This window comes from Felis catus, chromosome A1 (genome assembly GCF_018350175.1).
Source record: "Felis catus isolate Fca126 chromosome A1, F.catus_Fca126_mat1.0, whole genome shotgun sequence".
Lineage (NCBI taxonomy): Eukaryota > Metazoa > Chordata > Mammalia > Carnivora > Felidae > Felis > Felis catus.
The window spans coordinates 63,071,158-63,096,609 of record NC_058368.1 but is presented as its reverse complement, the minus strand read 5'-3'; the positions used below and the strand labels follow the sequence as shown (position 1 = coordinate 63,096,609).

At 36.1% G+C, this 25,452-nt stretch overlaps 1 pseudogene; it reads right to left on the bottom strand.

Annotated features, from left to right (window-relative positions):
* Nucleotides 1–16,629: 16,629 nt before the first annotated feature.
* LOC111556708 lies at nt 16,630–16,791 on the bottom strand (annotated as a pseudogene).
* Between the last annotated feature and the right edge of the window lie 8,661 nt (nt 16,792–25,452).

The window sequence follows — 25,452 nt, the reverse complement described above, 5'->3', positions numbered from 1 at the left end:
AAGACTTATTCCTGAGTCTAGGCCTTGGGATGGCCCAGACAAACATTATTAGGTTCTGCAGATAGACAATGGCTGATTTAGATCATTCTACCCACGTTAGGGAAAGGGAGCTTGTGGGTACAGGTGGAAAGACAGGGAATCTTATAAGAGCTTTTCTCCTAGGCCCATGCATGCCAAGTTTCTCAACCACGGTTTAACCAATTACATCAGAATATCTTGAGAATAGGACCAACGGTGCATTTTTAACGCACTTCTGAGGTGGGAGCACTTACATTCAGGCAGAGGAGAAAAGCTCCAAAACAAACTCTTTCCTACAGCACCCTACAGTTCTGAAGTGGGGAATTTCAACTCTATGAACAAACATGAAAATCCTGGGGGAGAAGAAAGTGTTTCCTATTACAAAGATGAGATGATCACTCTTTTATTATGTTGGTGCTTCATCTTATACTGTATTGGAGAGAAGCCTTGAACATATTTTCAGCCAGAATTCAATCCTTTTAACCCGTATTTGCCTAAAACAAGCCCAGAGGAGAGAGAGAGAGAGAGTGTGTGTGTGTGTGTGTGTGTGTGTCTGTGTGTGTCTGACTGTTTATTTTCAAGAAAGAACACTTTATATGACAGAAAGGTGACAACATATAGTTAAAAAGACATTTGACCTTGGATGGAGAAGGCTTTGAGTCCCAGAGCTGATTCAGACTAATTGTATTGCACATATAATCTCTCACATCCCTCTTTGGTCTAAATCCCCACAACTCTTACTTAGTTCAGGATCCTCTTGGTTCTGCTTCAGTTTCCCTTTCTCTTCCAGCCTAACTCACCTTTCTCTCTGCTTTTAAGATGTGCCTTGCAGCTTCCTCCATCCAGGATTAACTGCTGCTTATTTTTATAGTCTGGATTTCCATCTCTAACCTTTCCCCTGTGCATTTAAACTCTTCCCATAAAGTAATCTTCTTTTAGTTACAATTTTATAAGTAATAAGTTAATATTGGGTCTTACTAGCTTAGGCAGTCCCTTTCTGGACCTTTTTATTCAATTGAAATCTGAACAATTCCTTTATCCAAATGAATGAACAGTAACTTTCAGTTCTCAATGCAAGATTAGGATAGAATAAAATTTTTAAAAATGTTCTTCCCCAAACATAAATAAATATATAGTTATGTGTAAAGTCACCTGGGGCTTGAAATAATGGCGACCTTCCCATAATTAATCTAGTGTTAGGTCTTTCCATAAATTTCCCTATCTCTTTCAAGGTACTGTGATTCACTAACATAGATATCTTGATGTTACCTCTAATCAGGTTATCCTTATTGCTATTTGTGATTTTTCTTTTTCATGGCTGATGAACATAAACAGTTTCAAAAAGGATAAAAACAGTTTTATGTAGTTTAAAAAAAATCTATGTAACATTTAACCTAGGCATAACATCTAATGTTCAACAGGAAATGTACATTTAACCCAGGAACTGAAATTCACTGTATCTCAGAATATGTTAGGACCTCAGGAGCCACATAATTGAAAAACACAAACTGTCTTCTGTGATGTGTGAGCAATTCAATTTATCCAGTCAATAAAGAATAATACAGAGATGAAGTCAAAGGTATATTTCCTCTCAATTAACTGTTTTCTGGTTATTGGTTTTAGATTGTTTTCTAACAATTTGATGTTTCTAATAAATTATATGCTGTGTTCAATTGTGCTCCTTCTGCCCATACTGCTGACAGATCTTTCTAAAAAGCAAATCACATCACGTTACTCAGCTAATTAAAATCTTTATTCTGGTTCTCATGGTCTAAAACATTGATTTTTGACACTGGCTACACGTTAGGCCTGAAAAACTGGAAAATGATGCCCTTCTAAACCTATCACACATGAATCTTTCAGGATAGAGCTGGCCATGGTCATTTTTAAAATTAGGATCCTTGGATGACTCCAAATACAGTATTTGGAGTATCCCATTTCTACAAATGAGAACAATTGGCTAAATATTCAAGCCCCATTTCCTCAGCAGAGCATATATGCAGGATGCTCACATACAGACTACTTCTCTAGTGTCCTAATTCTCTTCCCAACTGCACTTGGTTGCCCAAAATACACGAACGCTCATGTAGACACACACATATACCTGCTCAGCAGACATGTGCTTTTAGAGCAGTTTAAGATTTATAGCAAAATTGAAGGGAAGGTAAAGAGATTTCCTGTATATCCCCTTCACCAACATGTGCATAGCCTCCCCAACTAGAGTTATCAATAGCCTCCATTAGAGTGGTACATTTGTTACAATTGGTGAACCTAAATTGATACATCATTATTACCCAGTGTTTATACTTTCGTTGTATATTCTATGGTTTGGGACAAATATATAATCATATGTATCAATCAATCAATCATTACGGTATCATAGAGTATTTCCACTGTCCTAAGAATCTTCTGCACTCTATCTATTCATCCCCCTACTCCCTGCCAACCCCTGGCAGCCACTGATCTTTTTCATTCATTCATTCATTATTTAAATTCAATATACAGTGTAATATTGGTTTCATAAGTAGACTTTAGTGATTCATCACTTACATACAACACCCAGTACTCATCACAGCAAGGGCCCTCCTTAATATCCATCACCCTTATAGCCCATCCCCTACCCACTTCCCTCCATCAATCCTCAGATTGTTCTCTATCCTTAAGAATCTCCTGTGGTTTGTTTCCCTTTCTTCTCTTCCCCCCACCCTTCCCATATGTTCATTTGTTTCTTAAATTCCACATACGGGAGAAGATATTTGCAAATGACATATCTGAAAAACCTATAGAGAACTTATCAACCTCAACAGCCAAAAAACTAATAACCCAGTTAAGAAGTGGGCAGAAGACATGAATAGACACTTTTCTGAAGAAGACATCCAGATGGCTAATAGACACATGAAAAGATGCTCAACATCACTTATTGTCAGGAAAATACGAATCAAAACCACCATGAGATACCAGCTCACACCTGTAAGAATGGCTAAAATTAACGACACAAGAAACAACAGGTGTTGGTGAGGATGTGGAAAAAGGGAAACCCTCTTGCACTTTGGTGGGAATGCAAACTGGTGCAGCCACTCTGGAAAACAGTATGGAGGTTCCTCAAAAAACCTGGTCTCTATAGTTTCTCCTTTCCAGAATATCGTATAGTTGGAATCATATATAGTCTTTTCAGATTAGCTTATATCACTCTTAGCTGCTTTAAAACTGCTTGAAGTTTCATAAATGAACCTCAGAGGAGAGTTAAAAGCTAGGTGAATGTGGTCAGTCTAAGTTCTGGATCATCGTGTCACACAGGGAAAACTTTAGAAGAACTCTAGTTTGCTCAGGTACCTTGGTCCAATGAAGAAGAGCTGCACCTCACCTCCTCCTCTCTCCTGCTGCAAGGTGAACCACAGGGATCTCATAGAAGGGGTATGCACTGACTGAACCACCACACCCACACTGAAGGCACACAGCTAACTGGACCGTGGAGGAAATGTCTCCTCCACAGCCCAGGGAAGGACCATATTGTGTTCTCTTGCTTTCCCTGCAAATATGTGAAGACCAGGAAGGAAGCAAAGACCAACTTTAATTTCCAGCATCTAACATGCCACTAGAATTCTGCTAGTCCTGGTTATTTGCTGTGCTCCACAGATCAGTTGGGACAAAATCCCTCAAGACCCATATCCCATATCCATAGTTTTAGAGCTAGCAAAGTGCTTTTTTAATAATAACCTAGGCTAAAGTTTATTGATAAATGATAATAGTAATCATAGCTACCATACACTGAGTGTTTCCTGTATACCAGAAACTGAATTACATGGTTCTTATATGCTACCTTTGTATTTTAATTCTTACAAAAACTATGGTTGAGGAGTATTATCTCCATTATACTGATGAGAAAGCTGATGATGAAAATCATCATATCATTGAAACTAAATTTCAGTTTTCCTTTTGCTAGTCACTATACTAAGTGTCTTAGCTATACTAAATCATTTAATTTTTATTACTACCAATTGAATTATAGACCAATATTATTCTACTTTTGCAAGTGAGGAAATTGGAACAGAGAGAAGTAAACTTGCCCAAGGTTACTCAGCTACTATCTAACATAAGTACTTTGACTTCAGAGCAATGGTCTTAATTATGATGCAGTACACTGTTATTTAAACACTGGCCTTGGACTTCAACTCCCTATTATTATCCAATATTTAATAGTCTATAATGATTACATGACTTACAAAAATTATTCCTCTTCTAAAATTGTAAGCCATATTTGTCAGTCTTTTTTGTAATACACCATCTAGAACGCAGATATTTAACAAACAGATACACAGAGAAAGAAGCATATCTAGAAATTGAAAAAAATAATTTTACTATGACTTGAGAAACAAAAATAAATTTCATTAATTGAAAGTATTTTTAAGGAGTATATTCTATTAGTCCCCTAGGCAACGTTATTCATTTGCACAGTGGTGCAAGGCCATTGGCCTATATTTAGAGGATATTTTAAGAAACTATCTCTATGAATCTTTGTGCTTTACTTGCATATGGCTGATGAGGTAGTTGTTTATATTTCACAATGTCTTCTTAATTGGAACCATTGGGGAAACGTCTCTCTGATCTCATTTTCATTAAAAGTTGTGCTTCCCCTGAGAAAATGATTTGCTTTAATTTTATGAACCTTGTAAATCATGTAACATATTTTGATTACCCCTTCATACTGGCTGCCAAAAATTGCAGAGACAAATTTATAACATACCTAAAGCAAATATTTAGAGAATCATAGCCCATATTTGGTATACTAACTTCAGTAAAAACTACATTTTGCATTCCTACATTTATTTCATCATAAATGCTAAAGTATCTTTGCAAGCCAAGGCTATGTGAATATTATCATTAGTGTTCATCTGACCCAGTAGATGAAATCTACCCCAATCAAGTTGACTTGATTAAAAAAAAAAACATGAAAAAAATATAATCTATTTTTGGAGATTAAGAGCACAGAGGACCTAAAATGGAAATAACTAAACCATGAGGGTTCTTGAATTTGCAGAATGTAAGAAAAGGAAATGCTATTTTGTAGGGAAGGACTAAATGTGAAAGTACAACACAATTATTTCAAATAGCAAAAGCTGTGATCTTCACTAGATGTTAGTGGCTAAGTGCACAGACTCTGAAGCCAAACCTCCTGGGTTCAATCCTCTTATTAAAAGAACTAAGTGAGCTACTTAGCATCACTGTATCTCAGTTTCCTCATTTGTATAGTAGAGATAATAGTTCCTACTGTATAGGAATTGCTGCAATGATTAAATGAATTTACATAAACTTCTTAACTGTGCCTGTCATAAGCACTACAGTTGTTAGATATTGTTTGCTGGATTTTCCACAAGTGCTAATATTATCAAGAATGATATTAATAGTAGAGATAGAAATGACCTAAAGTTAACGTCGTCAGTGAAAGAAGAAAACTAACTGGGAGGTCAGTTTATGATGGCTTAGGGAGGAGTGGTAGGAAAAGTCCTTCAAGACAATGTGTGCTTTGAAAGATGCAAGAGAAAAAAAACCAAAACCCAAAAACCGAATGGAAGATTCTACAGCATCAAGAAGGACAATACTCCCACCTCTAGATTCTGGAGTAAAGGGTGTGATGAAAGCCAGGTCTCTGAGAAAGCTGCAGGGGAATATTAACAGTCTCAGAAGCTACTTTGCAGTTAAGAAGGTAATGGAAAAAGCTACGTAAATTTGGGGATTATAGGGATACCTGGGTGGCTCAGTTGGTTTAGCATCTGACTCTTGGTTTCAGGTCAGGTCATGATCTCAAGGTTGGTGGGTTTGAGCCCCGCATCAGGCTCCACTTTTGGGATTCTCTCTCTCTCCAACTCTCTCTGCCCCTCCCCCCCTTGTGCTCACTTGCGCTCTCTCAATAAACATTAAAAAAATCAAAATTTTAAGATTATAGGTATTTGTTATTGCCTATCAAAAGTTACAGTTTGAAACTAGTTTTCTTATACTCCTTCCCTTCTCTGTGCTAACAACTGCCATGATGTGTTTAACCCTTCCTAAATGAGATATTTTCCATTTTCATAGACATTACAAGCCTCTTCTGAATAGCTAGATGCTTAAGTTCTCCAACTACTTACATACTGTGACCTACTACCATTTCTATGTTGGATGCTTCACATACGTGCTTCCTTTTTTATATTTTTTTAAAAAATTTATTTCTTTTTGAGAGAGTGAGCAAATGAGCAAGGAAGGGGCAGGGAAAGAGGGAGTGAGAGAATCCCAAGCAGGCTATACACTGTCAGCATAGAGCCCGATGTGGGGCTTGAACTCACCAATTGTGAGATCATGACCTGACCTGAAACCAAGAGTCAGGTGCTTAACCGACTGAGCCACCCAGGTGCCCCTGTGCCTCCTTCTTATACCTAAAGTGGAAACAACTGCTTATTGTGCATAGTGTCAATGTGAAGGAAATGATTCCTTCCACAGTTTATACTGGAATTCTCCAAAGGGAATAATTGATATTATCTGTTAAATTTCATCTATGTGAAAAGCATTATGCTGAAAATACATCATCTAGAATACCAGACATCATCAATAACACCACTTCAGAAATCATTGTGGAGTAGAAGATAAACTAAGATATTTTATTATTGATTGGTAGGCATTTACATTTACAACATTTTTCACCTGCATATAATAGGAAGCTGAGAAGAAAACATGGATCCAACATGAATTTTATTTGGTATGTGAGGCAGAAAAAAAACCAGAGATGTTGGAAATATCCAAGATACCTGGAGGCAATCACTATTAAATATTGTCCATTTCACTGAAATGATTATTAAATGTGCCCTTAAAGCTTGTAATAAGAATATTCCAGAACTCAATTTTGGGTCTGAGCACAAAGTTCCACCTGAGAATACTTCATGAGAGCAGCATTCTCATGAAAGTCAGATTTTAGTTAATGTACTAAAGTGACAGAAAAGCCAAACGAATTTAAAGATTAGAGGGTTTATTGGTCAATCCACAGTAATTTCAGAGAGTACAATGGAAAGGTTTTGTAGAGCTCAGATTACAAGATACACAGAGGGGTGGTGGTAAAATAGGTGCTCTGGGAGTTTTGGGTTTCTGGAAGTTAGATGTGAATGACCATAAGGCACGGAGAGATTACTCTTGAAAATTGTTTAAAGAAAGGTGGTCTATTTAAGCTGAAATTAGTAATTGCCTGGCTTCATGAAATTGGGCTTCTGAACAGCAACTCCCTTCAAGGACCCTGAGTGACTGACTGATGGACATGGAAGGACAATCTAACAGGGAACTCATGATAAGTAAAGACATCAGTGATACTGCTTTCACAGGCAGCCATAGAAGGCATGACAATACCAGAGACAAATTATAAGTAGTAATCCTTTAGAAGACTGTTTTTATTTCTGTTAATGTCATTAAAATGAGTGAGGGTGTATATTAAGTGGATTTATCCTGTAACAGGCCAGACGGGTATGGAATAAATGGATATATCGCTGAGAAGTTGCCCAGTGATGGAACATACACCCTGCTCTTCCTAAATTTGCTATCTGTTGGAAAGCACGAAGTCATGAAAAGGCTTACATAAGTAACAAAAAGTAAAATTCTAGGAATAGCACAACTCTTAGGGTTGAAGTATGATGGAATTTGCCCATTAGAGAGGTTGAGAGGTCAAAGTAGCTAGAGTACAAAGTTGTGAAGAGGGATGAAACGGAGCAGTGTGTTAAGCAGACCATTTTAGGAGTGGTTTTAAGCCATGGACACACTTTAAGCAGGTGGCTAAAATAACGTCTGCTTTCAAGAGGGCTAGGGGTGTAGAATGAACAGCTATAAAGCTGTATCAATAGTACTGATCAGAGGAATTTGAGCGAATTGTGGAATTCAGCGGCCACCTGAGACCCTCCTCTCCAATGAACCCAAATTTCTGTAGGAAGTGCACACAGTCCCCTTAATTTCTTTTAATTCTTCAGGGATCATGTTCCGATGATTACTTTTTAACTTGATTTTCCACTGCTGTTGGACGCTTGGTCTGTCACAGTTTATTTCCAATTGCTGAACCTCTCTCTGCCTCCAACTTGATAGCCACAGATCGCAGTTCATTCTCCATGCTTTATTCAGTACAGCACTCACACATGACCTTTTGACTTGGTAACAGAGGCTTTTTTGGTGACAGAAAGAGCAGTCCACCAACAGTAAAAAAGAAACCCAAAGTGAAATCAGACGTAATAGTGCCTAGTATTTGACTACTAACCCTAACAGCTCAACATTCATATTGTGTCACATTTCCCCATCTGCTGCCGATAGTGCACATTCTCAATCCTTCAATATCTCTACCTCCCAGCTCCTCGGGCTGCTTCCACACCCCGAATTTAGATGAATTCACATGCAGAACACTTTAGCTGTCATTCTGTCACTATTGTATGATCTCCCTCCATTCACGGAAGTATTTTAAACAAAAAGCAACTTACACCAGAGGAAAAATTATGAAAATATTTTTGTGCAGAAGGGACGGCAGTCATCTGTGTGGTTTTAAACAACACGTTTTTATACCTTAAAACAACAACAACCAAAGAAAACAACACACAGGCAGCTACTACCACTTACTGAGAAAACATCAGAGGAAGTTTCTAATAGAGATCAGGAGTTGTATTCAAATGGAATCAATCAAATTGAGTTTATCCCTACCTGCTAACATCTGGGCAATCTGCCAATGCAATAAAAATTCAATAAACTTATAAATTATTACCAGAGCATGCAGGCCTCTTTTTCTACCAGTGTGCATAAAGATTGCTTATGATATTAAGCATGTGAAAAATTAATTAAAAACTACAACTGTTATTTTTGTAACTATTTACCATTACTGATTTCCATTCTTTGCTTTAAATATAGTGCTATGGGAGAAATGAGGATAAACAGGGAAAATATAGTCTTAAAGATCTTAGTTTTAAGATCTGCAGCTGAGACGATAGAGGAATGCAGCCTACAGGAAGTACATTTATTTCTACGTCGTTGTCCATAAATCTAATTATACTTTTACTTCATTATGAACTTTCAAGAACAAAGAAATTTAACTGAGATAACAGAATATATTTTTATGTATCTTAAAGCAGATTTCCAGGTAGAAGGATTAACATGTACATTTTAAAATAACAGGTACCCATTTTTAAACAAACTGGAGTCACCAATAAATTCACCATCTTGTGGAAAAACAGTTGACTTCCAATGCCAATTATGCTTTTTGAGTTCTTGAATGAGCCACTGATTCTGGAATAAATACTTGAAGCAGCTTTGTTAGAAAAACCATTTAGGGATAGGACAGTTTTTTGCCAAGTCTAGGATTCATCCAAGCAGTGCTGGCATTAGGAATTACTTTGTGTCATACTCAGTAGGTACATAAAAATATGTCAAAGTAATTTTTAATCCATTTCTGATGAGATTTACCTGAAAATAAAGGATTTCTTTTCAGTCAGTATTGAATTAACTCCTAAGTACTGATGAAATCATTGATTTAACTGTATATGGCATTAGAGTCAGTCCACAAGGGGGCTCCCTTGCTTTAGATTTCCTTCAAAACGGATTATGACATTTAGATGATTTTTTTTTTTTTTTACCTTTGCAGAATTTAATAAACCAATTTTAAATGCACCAGAAACTCTGAAATGTATTAATGGGTCACATTAACCTTAAAGAAAGAAGTGCAGCCTCCACACTCTCTGGGACATCTGATTTTTCTTAGCAAAAACTTTTTTTTTTCTTTGAACAAATGTCATACCATTCGTCAACTATCACAAAATCGTGCTTCTCTAAGTTGTATATAGCCAACTCTATCAATGATACACAAACGCTAGGAGACCAGTAACAAAACCGCAATGGTTAGTTCTCAGAAACCCCCATGATTTCCACAAGACAAAATATGTCAAATGCGCATATAGCACATGTCATTTTTTTAACGTGAGTCAAAGAAAAAAAAAACTATTCTGCTTCTTCCATAAAATAGGATTTGGTGATCTTTGAAAATATCTACTTGACTATGCATTTGTTGCATAGTCAATAAACCCACTATTTATTCAATTCCAGAGATTTGCTGGAGTGTGTACTTCATCACAAACCTTGTTTTCAAAACTGGATGGATTTTACAGATGAAGACAAACTGATACCTCCAAGCAGCTTACAGTTTCCTAGTAGGAGTGAAATGATATGTACACAATTGTGTGACAACATGGATGGAGGTGCTGAATATGGGGAGGTTTGTATCTTCACAAGCTAGAAAAACTATGCATTTATGTTTACAAATACATGAAATATTGCATAATTCAAATGTGAAGAAAATTTTTGCTGCTTATTTGTCTTATACTAGTCCCTGCTGGAGATATTTTTTGTGCATCCTTTTATATAATCTTCATACCCTAAACCATGCCATGGCCTATATTTCTATCTGTTGAGCTCTTATTTCCCTGCAGACAACAATGGAGGACTAAAAATCCAGTGATGCCCAGTTTGGTCTCTAGGTGGCAAACAAGCCCTTTTTTGTTATGAAGCAGAAGTCCCTATCCTGTTCCATCCCCTTTTCTAAGAAAGAGTAAAATTCCTCATTAAATGATAGAAGCTTTCAAATCTCACAAAATTCTGTGAGTAGCAACACAACTTAGATATTAATTCGAAAGAGGAATAAAACACGTGACTGGAAGTTTTATGTTACCAAGAACAACTCTCAAATAACTGAAATATTTTTATACTGAGGGGAAGGGACTAGGAAGAGATAACATGGAATTGGAATATTGGAATATAAGCTGATTCTGGAAGGTAAGCTATAAAAGGACAAGGATCCTTATGTTTCTGTTGCCCCATTTCTATATTCCTAGCGCCTAATATATAGTAAACGTTATTTGGTCAATAATCTGCTTCCCCACTTTCTTCTGTTATGACTTAGAGAATAAATATTTTTGAGTTTGTTAGCCATACTGGGTCTGTCCCAACGATGAAACTCTGTTTTTAATTTGACAGCAGCCATGTCCAATGATAATAATAAAAGAATGAACATGGCTATGTTCCAGTAAAATTTATAAAAAACAGGTGCCCAGCCCATCGTCTAGGTTCTTTGGCTCTCACTACACATCTTCTTTCTTGTTCCTTAGTGGCTCAAGAGTTTATAAAGTCATACTTCATGGCTCATGGCAAACCCGATATTCTGGGAGTATAGAACCATGCCTTAAAATTTACAATGGGATCTTTTTGCTTAGACAATTTATTAACAGAGGTCTAATTTTATTAGATAATTTATTACCAGGGCCCAATTTTGTCTCTTCTAAAAGCAGTGGTCCTTTGTGAGTACCTCTAACTGGACTGAACCAGCCTCTCCAATCTCACATTTTAAGTTGATAATAATAGTTGAAAATGAGTAATAGTTACCTATCACATAGCAGATTAAAGCAGAGGTCTTTACTATCTGACGGTTTTCAGTTTAAATGTTTGCTTGCCCTATAATACTTCCGTTACAATAGTCACTTGAAAAAAATGTACAATAAAAAACTGCCTCCAAACTTCTCTCAATTTATATGGCTCAGCAAAAAAATAATATCAGCCAGAGAGTACATGAATTCCTAAAGAAGCAAGTTTAGTAGCCATAACTGTGCAAATCCTGTTACCTTCATTCTCTGCTCCTCCATCCCTGTATCCCTAACATCAGATCTTTACTGTAGTATCAGTGAAAAAGAGATACTGCAATCAACCTAATAAACAGAGATATACTTGGAAAAAGAACAAGGGTGCACATCTATTTGCACACCTATTTCTAATTAATCGTTGACATCTGATGGTAAATTTAATGTGTCAACTAGACTGGGCCACAGGATACCCAAGTATTTGCTCAAACATAATTCTGGATGCATCTGTGAGGGTATTTGGGGATTGGATTAACATTTAAATCAGTAGACAAAGTAAAAAAAAAAAAAAAAAGACTGCCCTCCACAATGTGAGTGGGCCTCATCCAATCAGAAGCCTAATGAAACAAAAAGCCAGACCTTCTACTGAGAGAGAATTCTTCCTGACTAAAGTTCTTTGAACTTGGAGATAGTCTTTTTTCCTGCCTTTGGATTGGAACTGAAATATAAGTTCTTCCTGGATATTAATCCTGCTGAAACTTTAGATAGGAGCTACACCATTCTCTCTCTCGGTTCTTAAGACTTCAGATTCAAGCTGGAATTAAGCCATTGGCTCTTCATTCTCCAGCTTGATGACTCACCCTGCAGATGCTGGGACTTCTCAGCCTCCATATTCATATGAAGCAATTACTTATAACAAATCTCTACGTAAGTCTTTAATATATATACTATATACTATGTAATATACACATACCCCATTGATTCTCTGGAGAACACTATATACACATACACATACCCCATTGATTCTCTGGAGAACACTATATACACACACGTGTGGTTTCACTGGGTACCGAGCTCCCTTTCACAGTCCAGATACTCTCCTATACTCTGTGCTTCATCTGTGAACACAGACTCAAGAGCCTTTCTCTGCTTTGACTAGGAATTCAATGAATGCTTCACTTCTTTAGGATATTTGCTACAGCTGAAATCTTGATATTCTTATCTCTACAATGAATGTTTTCACTATTCAAGTTGAGTATAGGAAGGGAACCTACTTCTTCTGCAGGTGAGCACATACCAGAGGAGGATGATGTGGTTGACATTCCAAATTGGAACATCATTGTGTTTTCCTAGCACACTCTGGTGAAGCTGAATTCCAAACATATTTTAATTTTTTAGGGTTCCATAGAAAATCAACATTATGAAATTTTTAAATATATTCAATCTTCCACCTAATTCTCTAATAACTCTTGGAACATGGCATTGATGCAATTTAGAAACCAAGAAATGCTATTGTTCTTTTGGTTGGTTGCCCAATTTCTTAAAGTTTGGATTGACTTTATAAGTCTCCAGCTTGTGGATATATGCTGATTTGTTTAATCTACTTAATGGATAAAAAAGCAGTCTTTGAACTGCACTGACATTAGTGATGAGGCTGAAGAAACCAAGGCATTTGGTTTACATAAAGTTCTATTGAAATGTCTGGAACCAAAGCAGCAGTGTGTATTTCAAGGCTGTTTAGAAAACAAGACATAAATCTTTACTTGATAAGAGGAACAAATCAATAGAAAACAAAACACATTTATATGCTCCTGATAGCACTACAAATGGGGAATAGAACACTTAGCTTAACCTATTGCTCAAGAAGAGCCATTAAACTCTGTTGCACACAGTGAATATCATTCAGGAATTTTGATACTTTTTTTGAAGGGCTTCTATTTTTTAAGTACCTCTAGCCCCTCTTGTATGAGTTGAAAATTTAATAAGTTTTCTTATTTTTAACACTGTGAGATTTCCCTGCAATGTGCTGAAACAAACAGAAAAAGGAAACAGTGTGTTCTCTTACAACTAAAGAAAATCTACCTTGGCATTCATAGTTTGCTAGGCAAAATCATTGGTTTTGTTTTGGTTTTTGAAGAGCTAGAAAATATGTAGTGAGGAAGGAAAATAACTGTGACCCAATACTGAATATTAAATCAAATTAACAGGCAAAGATAGAGTCATGACCCCAGAGATTACACAATGAAGGAAATTTCCATCAGATCTTGAATTTGATTTGTATCTGTTAGTAATGAAAATAATGAAGAATTATCTTTGTGTTATACTCTCTTAACCCTGTCAAAAAAAGTTTTTCCCATTTTCAAATGGTTCTATAGAAAATTCCTAGTGATTTACTACTTGAAACAGAATCTAGCATTGTGAAAAATGAATTCCTCACTGCAACACTTTTGTCTTATGCTCTCAGTAGACATTAAGTTTGTGCTTCAGAAAGTGATTGTACCTAAAAGCAGACAGAGGCATGGATCCTATATTCCCCTTCTAAGACTGAAGCCTTGCAAAGCCAGGTTTCATCACCCCGTTTGAAATCCCATGGGATTTTGGACATTCCATTTAGAGATGGATTTTTTAATTTTAAAAAATCCCCATGTGTTCTTTTATACATTATAATAAAATACGTTTATCTCTGGTCACATAGCACAAGCTTGTTGCTTCTGCTCTGACATGGTTAGTTAGCACACTAAAGGGTATTTAGAAAGTATTCAGATATGGTGTGGCCATGGGTCACACAGATGTTGAGAAGTTTCCTCAGTGCAGTCTGAAGCAGCAAGTGTGATTAAACTATGAAGTAGTATTTCTAATCCAGTGCCAAAAAAAAGAAAAAAGAATGAGCAAAGGAAATATTTTTACTCAATTTTGCTAAATTTAAAACTTTTTGATTTCTCCCTTGGTCTTGTACCCCTTCACCTTCTTATGTTTACACTGATATTCAAACTGGTTCCAATTAAATGAGTTTATTGGTGCACAAATTCTAATTTGTTTGAGCAAGTATAAACAAACATTCCTATGATAATAAGGTGTAGGTGTGTTGTACCAGTACATGAAATGAATTCACAAAAAAGTTACTTCTTATAAAACAGAACTTAAAAAGATTCACATCCATTAAAAAAGATTTTTAATAAGAATAGTAGGCTCACAAGCCTATGGCCTTGATTCAGCTCTTAAAATGTCCTCTCCAGAAACATGAAAGGTGGCTCAGAGATTGTCTACGTGATCACATGGAATGCATTTAGAGGGACATTGGAATTATCTCCAACTTACTAGCTTTGCAATACTATTCTAAAAACAAACTTATGTAAAGCCTTTTTTCCCAAGGTGAAAAATTTTTATATTCAATTTTTAACCTATCTTTATAATTAAATGCTATAATTAATAATTGCTTTAATAAAATAGAATTCTCCATTTAATAGGTTAAATATAGAAAAGAACAGATAGGCTAAACATCCACCATTTTTTGGTAAGAAATATACACTCATGAGTCCTCTTATATTAACTGCTACATTATACTAGAGTGCATATAGATACACACCCGGGGTTCATAAAACCTATACAAGAATGCGGATTTCCTTGTCCCCAGTAATGTTCTTTACCACAGATTACTAGAATGATCTACACAGTTATTCATATGCAGTCAACACAGAGTTGACAGTCATTTAATAATCTCAAAACAAATGCAAAGTTGATGGTTAGATAATGCATCACAGAAGATCTGTGTGATCTTTTCCAGCATCTAACGTTAGTGCCCATTTTGCAAAGGATTTTAAGCAATCTTTGAGGACATGGCTTATTTTTTCCCCTTTGAGTTTGCCTTCCTTTTTTGAGATGTGCTCCTTTTCTATTTTTTTTAGCTCTATCAATCCTGCAGGGTTAATATCTGCCTTTCTGACCATTTTAGGATTCTGGATGCTCTTATAATCTGACAATGGTCAGATTTTTGCTATTAAATTTATATTGTAATATTGTAATTAACTTTATATTGAATTTATTTCCTAAAATTGGCCATGTACTTCTTAAGGGAAGTGACCACATGCTAGATATTTTTGGGCTTCCTTTGAATCACAAAGTGCCTCAGTGGAAGATCAAGGAATGCATAAATGGATTTATAGTTATTTAAAAACTTTAACCTGTTACCTGTACCAATTCCATTTGCTTATTCTATGTCTCAGAGCAAGTACAAATGATCAAGAGTTGTTTTATTCTTAGATCGAATTCATGAACTCTACTCCATAATGTTGGCATCAATGGATGTCAGAATATTCAAGAAAATAATTTTTTGCCCATTATGATGCCCATTAAACTTTTATTAATGATTTTAATAAAACTGAAAGAAGCAACCAGTAAATAATTGGTTGGTTGAGAAATTCCTAATTCACACTTCTTGATAGTTTAAATTATTGATCTTATTTGCCATGGTGCTGGCATTTGACCAAGTATCCTGCCAAGTTAGTAATTAAAATACAAATTGGTTTTATGAATCAAAGTGCTTTCTTTCTAGATAGATAAATCCTCAGGGACACTGGCAATTGATATCATACACACTTGTAATGTCAAACAAGAAAAGGTTAGTTGCAATTATAGACAGAAAACCATTAGTGGGGCTTTTGGATTGTACTGATACAATTACTCTAGCCTGGGATTCTTGGTCTAAGCACTATTGTCCATTGAAATAAAATTTGCCAGAAAATCTGCACTATGAAGCATTTGGGTGATAGTAATCCTCTTTAAAATGAAGATAATGCAGTCTCATATTGTCTGTGTTGATTTATAAATCTATAATTTCAAACTCTGAAAAATAAACATCTCTCATGATGGTTATGTTCCCTTTCTATTCTTGACAGGCCTATTTCAAACAGACCATACCTGGGGAATGAACTACATTACAAACCTCTAAAGTCCTAAGTATCATGCTGAGGATGATATTGCCTCAAAAGTAACTTTACAAACTCAGTACACATATTCCACTTGAAATTGGGTGTCTTCTTCCCTCCTACCTATTAGTGGAAAGAGGCATGAGTGCCTAGAGGGAGAAACCAGGTCCTAGATGGGGAGCACAAGGGAGTTACACGTTTCAAAAGGGCACGGAACAACTATTCTTAGAATCTGGGTATGTATGGAAAAGGAACAAGCTGTAAGTATAAAAACTGATGTGATACACCACCTTCTGGATGTTGTTTCCTTTTTTCCTTTTATACTTCTCTTCATCCTTGTTACTGAAAATAGAAGGGGAAAGTTACAGTAGAAGGAGGGTCTCCGCCCCATTTTCAATTAGCAATAATCGCTCCTCGGATAAACCTCATTGGCTACGATACTGCCACTGCATAAAGCTTCCGCCTCATTTTCAAGCATATCCTTACTGAGGTAGATTTCATTATGACTTGCGTGAGAATTGCTCCACTTCTTGCTACATACATATTTTCTTCATCATTTAGATATTCCTTTTCCCACGTGGATTTTCTGAAAACCAGAGGTACATCCCAGCTACCTTTTGACATAAATAATAAAAGATGCAGACCCCTTCTTCTGTGTTCTCCTCTGTATTCCAGCATAAAAAGGAAGTGAAGAAGCCGGGGCTCTAAATGTGAGGTCGTATGCAGGGTTGGAGTCTCTAGCCAGTGGTTCTCCAACTCTCTTGTTATCTTTTACTATTTGAGTCAAATTACGAGACTCCAACAAAAGTAACTACTGCACACAGTTCATTATTTGGTTCATGTAGGTTTTAAAAATACTTCTAAAATTGTGAAGTATTGGAGAAAGTGATGAGGTTGAATATTAAGTTGACTTCAGAAAACAAGGAAAGGGAGATCTTAGATGGGCTATTATCATGGCCTCATTACTTGACATCCCAAGTAGATACAGGTGGTAAGACACGAAGAGTAAAGTATTAATCCAATAATAAATTCAGTTAACATAATCCATTTCGGTTATGTAGCATATGTTCACATCTTGGTGCAAAAGGCCTTTGGATGGAAAGTCACCCACCTTTTCCCAGGAGTCCAAAGGAAGGAACCCAAACAGGACTATGAAGATGACAAATGACTGTAGGATGAAGATTGCTCTTTTCTCATCTGCCAATTTAAATGTATCCTTCTAAGTATATGAATGTTACTTAATACCGGAGCTTAGTTAAAAAAAAAAATACAGAGAGAGAGAGAGAATCAGACACTGACCGGGTCTGTGGCGTAGCAAGGACAGCTCAGTGGTTTGAACTGTAGGGTTGGTGGATAGCAGGTAAGAAAGAATTCCCCTCCACAACCAGAGAGCAAGAACAGTTCATGCAGCCCCAGGTTGTAGATGCCATTCTTAGATAACCCACATACAGACCAAAGGGGAGATGACTTGTATTATCTGAATCCGAATTTTCAATAGAGAAAAACAATCTTTTTTTCTACTTCTAGAAGCATTATTTGCCACTAAAAAATATTATTTATAATAACAAAAATGTGTATTCTTCAGGAATGCTGTCAAGGCTACAATTGTATCTTCTCAAAAATTTTTAAAACTCACATAAGGTCAAACAAACCATCAGGGGTCTCAAGCCAGCAGAACCATCACATATGAAGAAGGGGCGAAACTGGCTATTCCAGAAAGGAGGTTTAGGAGGAGGTAGGGATGCAGGAAATAGAAGAAAGATTCTTGCCCAGTATGTGATGACACCTTAGCTTCCTTCAAAATTTTAGTAATTTAATACTCATGAAGTGTTACAGGCAAGTCATTTTGTTGGGGGATGAAGGATATGAAAGAATGGGTCTTCATGTTTAGCTTGATGCAGGAGATGCTGTGTCAGCAAATCTGGAACAGGAGTACACAGAAAGGTGGGGAAAGAAAAGTGTATAGAATCTGAAAAATTTCAGAAGCTATGCATGTGGAGGGGGTAATCTGAACTAGTGTATGACATGACGTTGGGAGTTAAATCCGAATTTATCTGCAGTGGGCTTTTAGCTAACTGGTGGTTTATAATATAGAGTCACTTTTTTTTTTTTTCTCATCGTTTATTTTTAGGACAGAGAGACAGAGCATGAACGGGGGAGGGGCAGAGAGAGAGGGAGACACAGAATCGGAAACAGGCTCCAGGCTCTGAGCCATCAGCCCAGAGCCCGACGCGGGGCTCGAACTCACAGACCGCGAGATCGTGGCCTGGCTGAAGTCGGACGCTTAACCGACTGCGACACCCAGGCGCCCCTAGAGTCACTTTTTTAAAATCTAAATCTATGTGTGTGGATATATGCTTATATGCAATTGAGATCTTACTATATATAAATGTCTTCATTTTTTGAGGCTATAATTTGTTCTAAAAAAAAAGCTACAAATGTATTAGTAAACACGATTTCTATAGTATTTTGTAAAAGAAACACTCCATATTTTATTTAAAATTCCTGCTTAGATTTTTTTTTTTCAGATCAGTTTGGAATTACATTTAATGCTGTAATAAACAACCATGTACTTAAATAGTTTTAAATATGATCGCCTCCTTTGGAGAAATTCCTGGAAGTTTTATCTTTAACGCTATTGATACCTACTGGCAAATCACTTTCCAGGAACTTACCACTTTCTACTCACCCCGGAAATCTCCTTTTCATCAACTTTCAGTGGAAGGGAGTACTAGCAAATTTTGATTTTTGGTATTTTCAATCTGGCAATATTTTTTTTAAGTTTAAATCTCAGGAGTGCCTAGGTGGCTCTGTCGGTTCAGCGGCTGACTTTAGCTCAGGTCATGATCTTGCAGTCTGTGAGTTAGATCCCCATGTCAGGCTCTGTGCTGACAGCTCAGATCCTGGAGCCTGCTTCAGATTCTGTGTCTCCCTCTCTCTCTGCCCCTCTCTGCTTGCACTCTCTCTCAAAAATAAACAAACATTTAAAAATGTTTAAAAATAAATAAATTTGGCATCTGGTGGCTCAGTCAGTTGAGTGTCCAATTCTTGATTTTGGCTCTGGTCATGATCTCATGGTTTACAAGACTGAGCCTTGCATCAGCCTGCTTGGATTCTCTCTCTCCCTCTCTGCCCCTCCCAGCTCACATTCCCTTGTTCTCAAAATAAACAAACACGAAAACAAAATTTAAAAATTAAATTTGACCACTAACAAACAGTATGAATATGTTAATTTTGGGGAGGTCTTGGTTTTCTAATGGATTTGTATAATATTTGTATAAGAATATTAATGAATATTAAATGTTTCAGACATATTACTTGGAGCTATATTAATACAAGTATTTTTGAAAAGGTTTCTTTGAAATCTAAATGAAGGAAGAGTTCCTTATGTTTAGAAAGTGCTATATATATAAGCTTTTTACGATTATTAGTACTTCACTTACAAATCATCGATTATAAAAGAACTTACAAAATTCTTACCATTGAAGATATCTTAGCAACTATGGAGAAAAATGGTAATAGATACTTTTACCATTGGATAACTTAGTCTAATTATAAAACATTTTTTTTTTATATTTTTATGTATTTTTGAGAGACAGAGCACAAGTGGGGGAGGAACAGAGACAGAGGGAGACACAATTTGAAGCAGGCTCTAGGCTCCAAGCTGTCAGCACAGAACTCGATGCCGGGCTCGAACTCACAAACTGTGAGATCTGACCTGAGCCGAAGTCAGACGCTTAACCAACTGAGCCACCCGAGTGCCCCAATTATGAAACATGTTTTAAAGAAACAAGTAAAATAACCACTCTGGCTCAAGTTGGGGGAGGGGGGAAGACGTGCCACCAACTCAGTTTTTCCTGGTCTTCAGAGTGATCCGTCTTCAAGACACCTCTTAAGAACTTTCAGTGTCACTGAACATCAAGTATTGAACACCATTACCAAAGATCAAATCCCTCATTTAAAAATAAGATTCAACCATCCCTGAGAAACAAATTAACAGTCCTTGATCATACAAGTTAAAAGAGGCACATCCTTTTATATTCTTTCTTTGCAGTTGATACAGAATAAAAGAAAATCGATGTAGTATATTCTCCAAGAGTATGAAGTAAAAGAGTCCTTATTTCAAAACATTTTGTAAAAAGAAAATCAGGAACTATTTGCCTGGTTATTTGTTTTGTGATACTGGTAGTGAAATGGATGCTAATTTTCTAGAAAAAGCTGTATTTCAGCCATCCAAAAATTTTGACTAGAATTACACATTTAATTCTAATTGCATAAATATAATTAAAATACTAACTCAACAGCGATTCATATTTAAAACACAAATCATTCACAGAAGTATAAATTATATGAACTTATATGGCACACACATAAACACAAAGACATTTGGATATCAGAAGAAATCTCAAAGTCACACCACTGAAACATTTTTCTTTTCCAAAGGGACTAATATCTCATACTTTATTGCTTAGCTTCATTATTATTTTCATTATCTACCTGAAGAATTGAGAAATCACAGTACTTTTACTTATTCTTCTCCTACCAAATCCAAAGTGCCAATGATATTTATTTTGACATTTTCTGCAGAGAACGGCTATTTTAGGTGACTAGTGTTTGCTTTAGGGTTGCATGTGATAAACAACAAGCTAAATGCTAATGCTCACAAGTTTAATATATTTTTCTGTTTTGCTTTTCTTAAGGTTGCTTTGTGAGATTATTGTATAGGTTACACTTTTAGAGCTCTCTAGAAAACCCAAAGAGTACTTTATTCTTTTGGATTTGAGAGTTTAACTACAGGCACATAACAATGTGCAGTCCATCTTTATGCAAATAGCTTAAAAGGCAGTGTGTCTCAAGGGCTGGTTTATGGCATTATTTCGTTTTATATCTTTGCAATCAACACCATACAGCTAACATGGCCATGTAAATTCATGAGAGATTTTTCTACTGAAACCCAAACAAGGTCATCTGCTTTTGAAGATCGGAGTGAGATAAAAGTGACACTACTAAAACAACGTGCACAGCCTCTTTTTTAAACTGCTGACTCCACCTTTGAAAGTAGATCATTGATTTCCCCCCTCCAAATTTGGATTTCTAATGCTAATTCTAATGAAGGAATTTTGGACGAGCTCTGATACCAGCAATTCATGCTTATTTCCTTTTACAGAATGTTCTCTGAAACATTAAGTTTCAAAACTTGTTTTGCTTTCCATGTTAGAGTTAGCTTTTTCAGGTACATTTATGCATGGAGATAAATGGACATTATGTTTTTGTGTGTCTTTAGGATGCATTCTATGATGTATACTACAGAATAGGCTGCACTATTTTAAAAAATCAACTGGCAGATAGATTTAATGAGATATTTGTTTTTGAGGAGGGAGGGTAACTGCCTTTATCGCCTTCTATCCTTTTTACATAGTTTTATTTTTTATTAACAAAACTATTCAAAATGAAACTTACATTCACTTAAGTTTTTTCTTTGTGATTTGCAGTAAAATGTGTTTGTGCAAACTAAAGTGTGTTTTGCTAAAGTTTTCCTTTTTAAAAAAAATATCAGTTTATTATTATTTTTTTTAATGAGAGAGGGAGAAAAAATAGAATCTTGATACCTAGGCTATACAAACAAGACAAGACCAAAATCAGGCCTCTCTGGCCCTGCAGGTAATGATTTAAGAAAACCCAAACTAAAGGTTCTCACACACCTTTTCTTGAATAACCTACAAAATGGAGAACCAAGATCATTATTTTCACATGCCTTAAAGATACAGACAGGTAACTTTCATTAAAAATTTGTCATACTGTCTACTCATCTTCTACAATTGTATGTACTCCTAACAACACAATGTTAATTCCAATAGCATTTTTAAATATAACAGTGTTACATTAATTTTAGATGTACAACTTACTGATTTGACAAGTTTATACCTTATGTTATGTTCACCATAAGTATAGCTACCATCTGCTGGTTACATAGCTATTGCAATATCACTGAGTGTTGCTATTTATACTAAAATTTGTATAGAGCCACAGAATACTCTAACTAGCCAAAGTAACTCTGAGAAAGAAGAACAAAGCTGGAGGTATCATAATACTGGATTTCAAGATATACTACAAAGCTGTAGTAATCAAAACAGTGTGGTACTGGCACAAAAACAGACACAAAAATCAATGGAACAGAATGAAGACCTCAGAAATAAATTCACAATTAAATAGTCCATCAATCTGTGTTGAAGAAGGCAACAATTTACAGTGGGGAAAAGACAGTCTTTTTAACAAATGGTGTTGAAAAAATTGGACAGATACATGCAAAAGAATGAAGCAGGACTACTTTCTAACACCTTACACAAAAATTCAAAATGGATTAAACAAGGGAAACAAAAATAAAAATAAACTAGTGGGACATCAACATAAAACAAAACACAAAACAAAACAGTCCAGGAAACAACAAAATAAAAGACAACCTACTGGATAGAAGATATTGGCAAATGATATATCCAATAAGGGATTCATGCATAAAATATATAAAGAACTTATAGAACTCAATACCAAAGAAACAATCTGATTTAAAATTGGGCAGAGGACCTAAATAAACATTTTTCCAAAAAATACATACAGACAGCAAATGGGCACATAAAAGGATGTTCATCATCATTCAGCATCAGGAATATGCAAATCAAAACCACAATAAGCTATCACCTTACACCTGTCATAATGGCTAAAATCAAAAACAAGAGAAAGTATGGACGAGGATGTGGAGAAAACACACTTGTGCGTTGTTGGTGGGAATGCAGATTGGTGCAGTCACTGTGGAAACAGTATGGAGGTTCCTCAACTAAAAACAGAAGTACTGTGTGATCCAATAACAGAAACACTAACTTTCATCCTTATGTTTATTGCAGCATTATTTTTAATAGCCAATACATGGAAGCAACCTTCGTGTCCACCAATAGATGACTGGAAAAGGAAAATGCGACATAAATGGAATAATATACAGCCATAAAAAGGGATGAGATTGTGCCATTTGAGACAACATGGTTGAGCTTAGAGGGCATTATGGTAAGTGAAATTAGGTGGAAGAAGACAAATGATACCACATGATCCCACTCATAAAAGGAATCAAAAAATCAATAGAAAGCAAAATCTGACCTATAAATACAGAAAAGTGATGGTTGCCAGAGGGTTTGGGAGTGGGATTTAAGCAAAATGGATGAAGGGGAGACACAGGCCTCCAGTTATGGCATGAGTAAATCATGGGAATAAAAAGCTCCAACCCCTTTCTGAAATTCTCTGTGCTAACAGAGAACATAATAGCTGACTCAAAAATTAATCCCAAGACTTTCTCCTTACCAGCCTGGAGTTTTTACATACCGAAATTTTTTTCTATTTTCTCACTTGTAATAATTCTAATAGGATGTACTCTAAGCACTTCATGGATTATTCAGTTCACTCTTAACAACCTTACATCTCGGTACTATGAGTTTCCCGGTTACTGATGGACTAAAGCAGAGAGTAAATAAGTATGTAGTTGCTGAAGTCCACAAAGCTAGAATGTGGCAGAGCTGAAATTCAAAGTCAGGCACAGCCTTCATCTACTACATCATATGCCAGTACTGAAATTCTAGGGCACCAGTCCCTTGCGTTTTCTTAACAAAAGAAACAAAATATGGAGTAGGGAGAGTAGATGAGCACACTAAAATTTCCTAGTGGTTTTTTGTTGTTGTTTTGTTTTGCCAATTCTGGATAAGTGCAGAAGTTTTTACAATGTTGACAGACACTCAGGAGAGCTATACGGCACTGGTCTGAGTCTCAGAAGAACTGGGATTGAAATTCTGCTTCACCTCTTAGTAATTGCAAGAAAAATTTGGGTGAGGCACCTCATGTCTTTGAGCCTCGGTAGATGAATAATAAGATAGCTACTTTACCTCACCTACATCATAGGTGGTTATGAGGCATTAAATATATGAATGTAGGGCATGGTATACATATAAGGGATTACAGGTAAGAAAAATTTCTCTTAAAATTTTTTTGAAAAGTTTAAACAATTGTAGAAAAGTACAGAGATTGAAAGACATGTATTTAACACCAATAATTAACTATGTTTAAAATTTTCCATTTTCGGGGCGCCTGGGTGGCGCAGTCGGTTAAGCGTCCGACTTCAGCCAGGTCACGATCTCACGGTCTGTGAGTTCGAGCCCCGCGTCGGGCTCTGGGCTGATGGCTCAGAGCCTGGAGCCTGTTTCCGATTCTGTGTCTCCTTCTCTCTCTGCCCCTCTCCCGTTCATGCTCTGTCTCTCTCTGTCCCAAAAATAAATAAACGTTGAAAAAAAAAATTAAAAAAAATTTTTTTTCCATTTTCTAAAAAGTGGAGAAACAAAATTGTAGCCCCACACCCCCACTTTTTATTTCCTCAAAGCTTATTTCCTACATTCCCTCTCAGAGGCAACCACCATGATAAATTTGGTGTTTTCCAAATTTATTGGACCACGTTTGCACACTTTTACCATACTATACCCTTGTTTCATCGCTTTGTGTTTTCACAAATTTAAATAAATGCTGTCAATTTATACAAAGCAATTTTCACACCACAGTATTTTTGAACTCTTCTCTGTACATTTCTATACCTGATTCAAGTGTATGAACATATCACAAATACTTATCCATTTCCTGACTGGTGGATACTTTGTATCCAAATTTAGCTATGCTTTAATAAGCAGCTTTGCACACATCCAATACACCCATGGAAAAATTTCTCTACATGTATCCTAGATCAGAGGCATGTCAAGATTTAAGCACAGCACCCTAATGTGATAAGCACACCTCATTTTAAAAAGTGTTACATGTTTGTTGTTTCCCGCAATGAAACATTTGCAAGCCTCACATTTCTAAAGCATTCAACAAAACGAATGTTTTGGATTATAGTTCCTTGGTTTAATGATATCTTGAAACATTTTCTCTAGATATTAAAAAAGCATTTAAAATACTCTATCATCTGGCCATTGGAATTCACTTTCAAAAATGCAAATGTGAACATCGAATTCTTCAGTTTAATGCTTTTCCATTAAATTGCTATCAAATGACTACCAAATACAAAATGAATTCTTACGAAACTTTAAAGAATC